Source organism: Mytilus galloprovincialis, chromosome 13 (genome assembly GCF_965363235.1).
Source record: "Mytilus galloprovincialis chromosome 13, xbMytGall1.hap1.1, whole genome shotgun sequence".
NCBI classification, from domain to species: Eukaryota; Metazoa; Mollusca; class Bivalvia; order Mytilida; family Mytilidae; genus Mytilus; species Mytilus galloprovincialis.
The window spans coordinates 68,593,671-68,605,066 of record NC_134850.1 but is presented as its reverse complement, the minus strand read 5'-3'; the positions used below and the strand labels follow the sequence as shown (position 1 = coordinate 68,605,066).

Below are 11,396 nucleotides of genomic sequence, written 5' to 3'. Positions count from 1 at the left end.
CAGAGTCACGCCAGATGGATACCACCAAAACAGTAATATTTATAAAGACAGATAAAATAATACTATAACATGTTGTAAATATGATAAACAACTTCAGTACACTACCCAGAATCTAAACTATAGGACCATCATGTATTATTTGTGAAGTTGATACAGAATATTTATCAACAAGGTCTTATTACCTTCCGATGACCCGGTTTTTTTTATCAGAAAGAGGACGAGACGTTTTTGACACACCCCTAGTTCACCAACTTTCTGGTCAGACACTGGTGACGTTTTACTAAGTTTTAGTAGTTGCTGCATGCTCTTGAATACCGAATAAGTTTGGAAATGTATATCCCTTATGCAGGTGAAGTGGGTATATTGCTATTAAGGTGAGGGGAATTGATAATTTTAAAATTAAAATTGACTCGATTGTCATAGATTCTAGTACTTAGATGCTCGCTGAGATGACCGTGTGTGTTAAATTCGAGTTATACTTTATTTCATTATATTTTAGTTTTGTTATTAAGCTTTAAATGTGACATATAGTCCAATGGTTGATTCAAAGACAATATATCTGGATATATTTCGGTGAAAAGAAAAGTGGAATAGTTCGTAGGTAAATGGGGACAAGGCATTGTAGACTTTAAAACAACACTTAACTATTATTTACGACAAAAGGGGGAAAAAAAATCGGGGAGAGTGGTTAACTCATTATCACAGTATATGTCTATGACACTACAAGTTTCTGGAGGGGTATGAAAGAGAACACTCAAGAGAACAAAACACGAATTAAAGGAAATAATTATATCACAGTGATTTATTTATGAAATATGGTTGACAATAAATCATAAAGACACAAAAGAACAAAACCTTATTGATATCACCTCAATACCAGACTTGGGGTCAATTACATTGGAATGAATTAATTAAATTACACATTACATTGCAAAAATGATCAATTACACTAATTACACATTACACAGTTTTGAAAATGTAATTAATTAAATTACAACTACTTTACTAAAGTAATTAATTAAATTACACATTACATTTCATCATGATTTTTTTAAACAATATTATACATGTACATATAATGCATGTGTAAAATATTCATGTAAGCATAGTTTAAACATTGCATTTGATAATCATTAGTTATTTTAATGTTATGTCATTCAGTCTGAATCTCTCTGGTCTGAACACTTTGACAGCAATTCTAAATAGTCTTTCGGCAGGAGCTCATATGGCAGATATTGCTTGATCAGAACATAGAAGTTCAGTGATCAGAAGATCATCATGCATATTGATAGGAGAGGGTATTAGTTCCCATTAACTTGCCAATACATCAAGGGGTATTTTGACATCTCAAAAAATGAAGTCATTTAAAGTAAACATAATATAAATAAATTAAAAATATTTTTTTTTACTTTTTAAAAATATTTATAAATGTGCCTGTCAATATGTTTTAGTACAAACAATGTATATTATGTCTAAATATTAGCAATATTTTGCTAATTAGATAAAGTACATGTAATAGTGGCATTGTCCCTGGGTATTTTAATTTGATTAATTGCTGTTTGTTTTTACAGCTGTTAATTTTTATTTCTATAATCTTTTTGTGTATACTAATTTAACAAAATGATATGATGATTGTGTGCAGTGATTTTAAATTCTAAATAAGCTGTCTATAAATAAAGATTTTTTACAGTGACACATTTTTTTGGTTTGTTTTAAAAGGTGATTAATTACTTATCAATCTATTTAGTTAAAAGGTCTCTTTCTTGAAATCTGAACAACCCTAATATATGATTCTCACATTTAAAAAAAAATTATAAGACTATTAAAAAAAATCTGTAGGTCAAATAAATAATATAAAAACTTCAGAATAAATTACAGACTTCATATATTAAAAAAAAAGTATGTGATATCAATATTTGACAAATAAATATAATTTTACAATTTATATTATTAAACACACATCCTTATCTTTAACACTATAGAAGTACATGTAATTCAAATGTAATTCAAAAGTAATTGAGCATTATATGCCCTTTTCAATGTAATTAATTAAATTACCATTACTTGTAATTAAAAAAATGCTCAATTACACATTACATTCAATTGCATGGAAAATTGTAATGCATTACACTTAATTACCATTACATTTTCAATTACCCAATCCTTGCTCAATACAGCTATAAAATATGCACATTTGATAATGAATAAGAAACATTATGACATAACCTTATTGAAATAATATCAACTCAATACAGCTATAAAATATGCAAAGTTGATAATGAATAAGTTACATTATGAAATAACCTTATTGAAATGATATCAACTCAATACAGCTATAAAATATGCACAGTTGATAATGAATATGATACAGTATGATATAACCATCACAATATTGTCTAATCCTTCGCATACATCCTTCCAAGATGGACTTGTCTCTGTCCACGATTTCATATTCTCTCCCTCACAATCGTTTGTAAATGGCTGCACGTCTGTTAATGTATTTTTTCTTGTTCCAATATACCTCCAGAAAAAGTTCATTTTAGTCTTTAGATCTCTATGATAAAGCAAAGATATGTAAATTGTTAAAGCCAGAATGATTCCACTTAATGATATAGTAACAATCATTATGATTAAGAGAAGACTCATTGGATTGGACGTTGCTGGTATAGCCGTTTGTACCATGGACAAAAATATTGCATAAGATAGTAATATAGTTATTGAAAGTCCTATTCGTTCTCCAGATTCTACCGGAAGTAGAAACACCATTGGATTGAGTAATCCAAACAATATAGTAGGAACACACACTAATACTGTGTAATATAAAGGTGAACGTTGTAATGTTAGTGTGAAGGTAAATATAGAATACCCATTCCAAATTGACGTTTCACCTTTATATGACTGTAATGACCAGTCCGAATTTGGTGTGAAAAAGATAGTTGAACAGGATTAGAAGCTGGATTCAATGTTACTGTTTTCGATGTCATACTCAACACGAAAAATCTCAGATAACACGTCTGAGAATCAAACGGAAACTTATATATATTTGTTGTACACTTAGATGACAATACGTCGCCAACAAATATAGCCACCTCACCAGTGTTTTCGAGTGTAGCAAAGTTAGCGTTGTCTCCACCCAACGGTTCATATGTTGCAACTGAGTTTACAAGTAAAAACTTTGGGGTCCAAACATCGGTCAAAGGTACCACTATGTCTTGTGCATTACCATATGATGACGGATTCCAAGATAAGTCCTCGTCTATCCAACTCGCACTTAATCCAGCTGCTAGATCCAGTGTCTGGTCAACCTCTTGAAATCGAGTAATGGTGATCAAAAATATACTCACAGTAATATTTAGAGGTGAAGAAAAATCTGAATTTGGTACAATTGATTTTTGGTAATTTGAAAATACATCACTATATAACTGTTTTATATTTGATTTACTCTGACATTGAACTTCATATAACAATATGAAACATAGAAACAAAAATCTGATAGATAGAATAATATCCATGTCAGCAAATTAGTAAAGCACAAATAAGTAGCTAGTACTTAGATTAAAATCTTTGTAATGAGCAGGATCCACCTAACAAGTTCTGATAAATATACTGTCCTTTATTATAACCTTATAACCTTTTAATTTGTTTTAATCCCATCTAATTATTGTTACATTTGCAATTTACTAATATTGTTTAAATTAGAGATCATACTTAAATGATTGACAAACAATAATTAAAGTAATAAGGAAATACTTTTAGAAAAGGTTACAACGAATGAAAAGAAAAGTCGGATATACGTCTGCATTTCAAAGTATCAAATACATTAATAAAACAAACATATTAAAATGTGACTTATACCAGTAAACAATGTATCATATGTTCTACGATATGATAAAATTATAACTTTTATATTACGGTATGGCATGGTTTATAAGGTCAAAAGCCTTACTGAAATATAAAAACACTGTACAAACTATTTCTCCTTCGTTTAAATATTTTAACCATTCATCAATTAGTTTAGTTAGCGCTGTTTGACACGAATGACCTTGTCTGAAACCTTACTGGGTTCATTCATGAACAACGGTAGTACACAAATTAATGTAATGATTAGTACTGCTTTCCGTAAACGATGTCCAGTTTGTTGGTATTTGTTACGTATACGCATTTTTAGTGTTGAATGAGTCCAACCAATTACAGATCTTACTCTAGCCAAATGTATGCTCTTGTCTCAATTATTATTAATAACGGACGAAGTAGTATAACGGACATGGTGGTATGAGCACAACCGATAACTGATTTAGAATTTAGATTTTAATTCTTCTTATGAGGGCAGTTGAAATGGTGTGACACATCTTATTACCATATAGCCATCAGGGTTTAAATTGTTTATCAAGTCCAGATCTATCTGCCCTGAAATTTTCGAAATGAGCTTTTCTCATCACTTTACGTCCGTCGTCGTTAAATTTTACAAAAATCTTCTACTCTGAAACTACAGGGCAAAATTTAACCAAACTTGGCCACAATCATCATTGGGGTATCTAGTTTAAAAATGTGCCCGGTGACCCGGCCGACCAACCAATATGGCCGCCATGGCTAAAAAAGAACAAAGGGGTAAAATGTAGATTTTGGCTTATAACTCTAAAACCAAAGCATTTATAGCAAATCTGACATGGGGTAAAATTGTTTATCAAGTCAATATCTATCTGCCCTGAAATTTTCAGACGGATAGGACATCGGTTGTTGGGTTGCCGCCCCCTATTGGTAATTTTTAAAGAAATTTTGCGGTTTTTAGTTATTATGTTGAATACTATTATAGATAGAGATAAACTGTAAACAGCAATAATGTTCAACAAAGTAAAATCTAATAATAAGGCAACATGACCACAAAGGTCAGTTGACCTCTTAAGGAGTTATTGCCCTTTATAGTCAATTTTTAACAATTGTCATTAATTTGGTAAATTTTTGTAAATTTTTACAAGATATTTTCCTCTGTATCTAAAGGGCCAAGTCTATATAGATAGAGAAAATTGTAAGTAGCAATAATGTTCAGTAAAGTAAGATCTACAAACACATCACCATGACCAAAACATCAGTTTGTCATGAATCCATCTGTGTCCTTTGTTTAATATGCACATATACCAAGGTGAAGAAGTTTAAAAGTTACTATTAATTGATATTAATTTTAACCATGACTGTATGACATTTTATATTTTAATATTTAATGATGTATTTAAATGAGTAGTTATTGTTGCAAACTCCATTAGAAATTTGAATTGAGATCATTTTTGGAATAAGGGAAAGGGGGAGGTGAAAAAAAACTTGGGGTGGGGGTCAATTTTTCTTCTTTCAGATTTCAGAAATTAAAAAGAAAATTTCTTCAGATATTTTTTTTTGGAGAGGATTAATATTCAACAACATAGTCAATTGCTCAAAAGCCAAAAAAAAAAAATGTATGTTTAAAAGACCACATTTATTTTGTGTCAGAAACGTATGCTGTGTCAACTATTTAATCACAATCCATTTCAGAGCTGTATCCAGCTTGAATGTTTTGTCCATACTTGGTCCAACTGTTCAGAGTTCGACCTCTGCGGTCGTATAAAGCTGCGCCCTGCAGAGCATCTGGTTTACTGTAGGAAATGCTGGATTAAACCTTGTTTTATAGCTAGCTAAACCTCTCACTTGTATGGTAGTCGTACAAAATTTTATTATAGTTACGATGTTTTAAAAAAAAGGACATAATAGGTATAAATGTCAAAAATAGAGGTACAGCAGACAACGTTGTGTTATTATTAGTGTTGTCAACGGTTAACCAGTTAACCGGTTAACCGTTCGAACGACCGAATACCGAAAACGCTAACTGGTTAAGCGTTGTTTTTTTCAATTTTGATAGATTTGATAAAAATATGTATTGAAATCATTTTAAATAGTTGTGTTTTCTTTAAAAATTGTCGTCGTGGTAATTAATTTGACGGATCAATTGTTTAGTATATTGATTGGTATTGTTAATCCAAAAATATAAAATTAATTAGAACTTGTCTCTCATCTCGGGGCAAGATCTTAAGGAAGCATAATTAGTTTTATGTTTTTTTAACAGTAATTGTTAATCAGTCATACGATTAACATTTATGATTTACTTCATTATTTCATTTTTGATCTTATATTAGGTAGACCTACATCTGAATGTGCAATCTCCGTCGTGCAAGTCTTTGTCATACTTTAAACTAAATGCTAACTCAAAACCTGTAAAAAGCAAACCAACGTGAATGTAATCAATGTATACTTGTTGGTAGGAATATCAGGATTAATCCATCTTAATTGAAACACATCACATTATTTTCGGAGACAGCAAGACAAAATGGAAGAATCATCTGTTTCAGACATATTCAATTCTACGAGATCAAGACGTTTTTTTGTTTTTTTTTTTCAATTTGAAGTTAGTACAAACGCCATAGTTAACACGATGTATTAGATTATTTAAAGTCAAACTTCGACAGGAATCTTCACAGACAAGCCTTATAATACCAAAGACCAAACTTCAATTCATCGTATATAAAAACGTAAATGAATGACTTGGATAGATGAAGTCACATTGACACTCATACCACATCTTCTTATATCGATGTGTAGGGTTCTATTGATAAGGCCTTCAAACAGGTACTTAAACTACCGGTTAACCGGTTAATCGGTCGAACTATTATACGAGTAACCGATTAGGCAAAAGTGTACGATTTGACAACACTGGTTATTATTGTAATCACTATATTGAAAAACAGATATATAAAAAAGTACAGAGCCACGTCACATGCAAGAAAGAAACAAAAAATGGCACACAGACAAAGCAAATTAGCCAACAGTAAAAGGTACAGAAATTATCAAAGAACAATAACAAAATGACGGGATGTATAAGTACAGAGTCACGCCAGATGGATACCACCAAAATAACAGACAAAACAGTCAAAGTAATATTTATAAAGACAGATAAAATAATACTATAACATGTTGTAAATATGATAAACAACTTCAGTACACTACCCAGAATCTAAACTATAGGACCATCATGTATTATTTGTGAAGTTGATACAGAATATTTATCAACAAGGTCTTATTACCTTCCGATGACCCGGTTTTTTTTATCAGAAAGAGGACGAGACGTTTTTGACACACCCCTAGTTCACCAACTTTCTGGTCAGACACTGGTGACGTTTTACTAAGTTTTAGTAGTTGCTGCATGCTCTTGAATACCGAATAAGTTTGGAAATGTATATCCCTTATGCAGGTGAAGTGGGTATATTGCTATTAAGGTGAGGGGAATTGATAATTTTAAAATTAAAATTGACTCGATTGTCATAGATTCTAGTACTGAGATGATCGCTGAGATGACCGTGTGTGCTAAATTCGAGTTATACTTTATTTCATTATATTTTAGTTTTGTTATTAAGATTTAAATGTGACTTATAGTCCAATGGTTGATTCAAAGACAATATAGCTGGATATATTTCGGTGAAAAGAAAAGTGGAATAGTTCGTAGGTAAATAGGGACAAGGCATTGTAGACTTTAAAAAAACACTTAACTATTATTTACGACAAAAGGGGAAACTTTAAAACAAAAATCGGGGAGAGTGGTTAACTCATTATCACAGTATATGTCTATGACACTACAAGTTTCTGGAGGGGTATGAAAGAGAACACTCAAGAGAACAAAACACGAATTAAAGGAAATAATTATTGAAATTATATCACAATGATTTATTTATGAAATATGCACGGTTGACAATAAATCATAAAGACACAAAAGAACAAAACCTTATTGAATTGATATCACCTCAATACAGCTATAAAATATGCACGGTTGACAATAAATCATAAAGACACAAAAGAACAAAACCTTATTGAATTGATATCACCTCAATACCAGACTTGGGGTCAATTACATTGGAATGAATTAATTAAATTACACATTACATTGCAAAAATTATTAATTACACTAATTACACATTACACAGTTTTGGAAATGTAATTAATTAAATTACAATTACTTTAATAAAGTAATTAATTGAATTACACATTACATTTCATCATGATTTTTTTTAACAATATTATACATGTATATATAATGCATATGTAAAATATTCATGTAAGCATAGTTTAAACATTGCATTTGATAATCATTAGTTATTTTAATGTTATGTCATTTAGTCTGAATCTCTTTGGTCTGAACACTTTGACAGCAATTCTAAATAGTCTTTCGGCAGGAGCTCATATGGTAGATATTGCTTGATCAGAACATAGAGGTTCAGTGATCAGAAGATCATCATGCATATTGATAGGAGAGGGTATTAGTTCCCATTAACTTGCCAATACATCAAGGGGTATTTTGACATCTCAAAAATGAAGTCATTTAAAGTAAACATAATATAAATAAATTAAAAATATTTTTTTTTACTTTTTAAAAATATTTATAAATGTGCTTGTCAATATTTTTTAGTACAAACAATGTATATTATGTCTAAATATTAGCAATATTTTGCTAATTAGATAAAATACATGTAATAGTGGCATTGCCCCTGGGTATTTTAATCTGATTAATTGCTGTTTGTTTTTACAGCTGTTAATTTTTATTTCTATAATCCTTTTGTGTGTACTAATTCAACAAAATGATATGATGATTGTGTGCAGTGATTTTAAACTCTAAATAAACTGTCTACGAATAAAGATTTTTTACAGTGACACATTTTTTTGGTTTGTTTTAAAAGGTGATTAATTCCTTATCAATCTATTTAGTTAAAAGGTCTCTTTCTTGAAAACTGTACAACCCTAATATATGATTCTCACATTTTAAAAAAAAATTATAAAACTATTAAAAAAAATTCTGTAGGTCAAATAAATAATATCAAAACTTCAGAATAAATTACAGACTTCATATATTAAACAAAAAGTATGTGATTTCAATATTTGACAAATAAATATAATTTTATAATTTATATTATTAATCACACATCCTTATCTTTAACACTATAGAAGTACATGTAATTCAAATGTAATTCAAAAGTTATTGAGCAGTACATGCCCTTTTCAATGTAATTAATTAAATTACCATTACTTGTAGTTAAAAAAATGCTCAATTACACATTACATTCAATTACATGGAAAATTGTAATGCATTACACTTAATTACCATTACATTTTCAATTACCCAATCCTTGCTCAATACAGCTATAAAATATGCACATTTGATAATGAATAAGAAACATTATGACATAACCTTATTGAAATGATATAAACTCAATACAGCTATAAAATATGCACATTTGATAATGAATAAGAAACATTATGACATAACCTTATTGAAATGATATCAACTCAATACAGCTATAAAATATGCACAGTTGATAATGAATATGATACAGTATGATATAACCATCACAATATTGTCTAATCCTTCGCATACATCCTTCCAAGATGGACTTGTCTCTGTCCACGATTTCATATTCTCTCCCTCACAATCGTTTGTAAATGGCTGCACGTCTGTTAATGTATTTTTTCTTGTTCCAATATATCTCCAGAAAAAGTTCATTTTAGTCTTTAGATCTCTATGATAAAGCAAAGATATGTAAATGGTTAAAGCCAGAATGATTCCACTTAATGATATAGTAACAACCATTATGATTAAGAGAAGACTCATTGGATTGGACGTTGCTGGTATAGCCGTTTGTACCATGGACAAAAATATTGCATAAGATAGTAATATAGTTATTGAAAGTCCTATTCGTTCTCCAGATTCTACCGGAAGTAGAAACACCATTGGATTGAGTAATCCAAACAATATAGTAGGAACACACACTAATACTGTGTAATATAAAGGTGAACGTTGTAATGTTAGTGTGAAGGTAAATATAGAATACCCATTCCAAATTGACGTTTCACCTTTATATGACTGTAATGACCAGTCCGAATTTGGTGTGAAAAAAGATAGTTGAACAGGATTAGAAGCTGGATTCAATGTTACTGTTTTCGATGTCATACTCAACACGAAAAATCTCAGATAACACGTCTGAGAATCAAACGGAAACTTATATATATTTGTTGTACACTTAGATGACAATACGTCGCCAACAAATATAGCCACCTCACCAGTGTTTTCGAGTGTAGCAAAGTTAGCGTTGTCTCCACCCAACGGTTCATATGTTGCAACTGAGTTTACAAGTAAAAACTTTGGGGTCCAAACATCGGTCAAAGGTACCACTATGTCTTGTGCATTACCATATGATGACGGATTCCAAGATAAGTCCTCGTCTATCCAACTCGCACTTAATCCAGCTGCTAGATCAAGTGTCTGGTCAACCTCTTGAAATCGAGTAATGGTGATCAAAAATATACTCACAGTAATATTTAGAGGTGAAGAAAAATCTGAATTTGGTACAATTGATTTTTGGTAATTTGAAAATACATCACTATATAACTGTTTTATATTTGATTTACTCTGACATTGAACGTCATTTAACAATATGAAACATAGAAACAAAAATCTGATAGATAGAATAATATCCATGTCAGCAAATTAGTAAAGCACAAATAAGTAGCTAGTACTTAGATTAAAATCTTTGTAATGAGCAGGATCCACCTAACAAGTTCTGATAAATATACTGTCCTTTATTATAACCTTATAACCTTTTAATTTGTTTTAATCCCATCTAATTATTGTTACATTTGCAATGTACCAATATTGTTTATATTAGAGATCATATTTAAATGATTGACAAACAATAATTAAAGTAATAAGGAAATACTTTTAGGAAAGGTTACAACGAATGAAAAGAAAAGTCGGATATACGTCAGCATGTCAATGTATCAAATACATTAATAAAACAAATATATTTAAATGTGACTTATACTAGTTAATGGACGTCAGAAACAATCTATTATACAATCTAGAACGTTTGCGCAAAATTTACCTGTTGGAAAGATACTATATTTGCGCGGATTTATACAAAATCTTTAGAAGAATGCTTCTGACATTTCCACACGGCCGTCGACAATTGTTCAGCAATGTGGACGGCTGTGCTCAATGAAGATACAATACGTACCAACAATGGTTCAGAGTCTTTTCATAGCCATTACAACGAGCAGTTTTATTCAACTCATCCAGCCATCTACGCTTTCGTTGAGATTATTATAAAAGTTCAGGCGACTACTTACATTAAAATTCGACACAACCATAACCATGCCCTTGTAAAACGCACAGACAAAGAGAAAATGAAGTTTAACGTTCAACAATTTCTGTAATTTCAAAATGGTGAAATTTCCCGTCAATGCTATCTCAAGTCGCTAGGTTACAAACACCAGACAAGGACTGGTCTATAGATGATCCCCGTATAGCTATCATCCGCATGTCACCTGCA

At 30.6% G+C, this 11,396-nt stretch overlaps 1 pseudogene; it reads right to left on the bottom strand.

Moving 5' to 3' along the window:
* Positions 1-2,035: 2,035 nt before the first annotated feature.
* LOC143056184 (acetylcholine receptor subunit alpha-like) lies at positions 2,036-9,484 on the bottom strand (annotated as a pseudogene).
* Between the last annotated feature and the right edge of the window lie 1,912 nt (positions 9,485-11,396).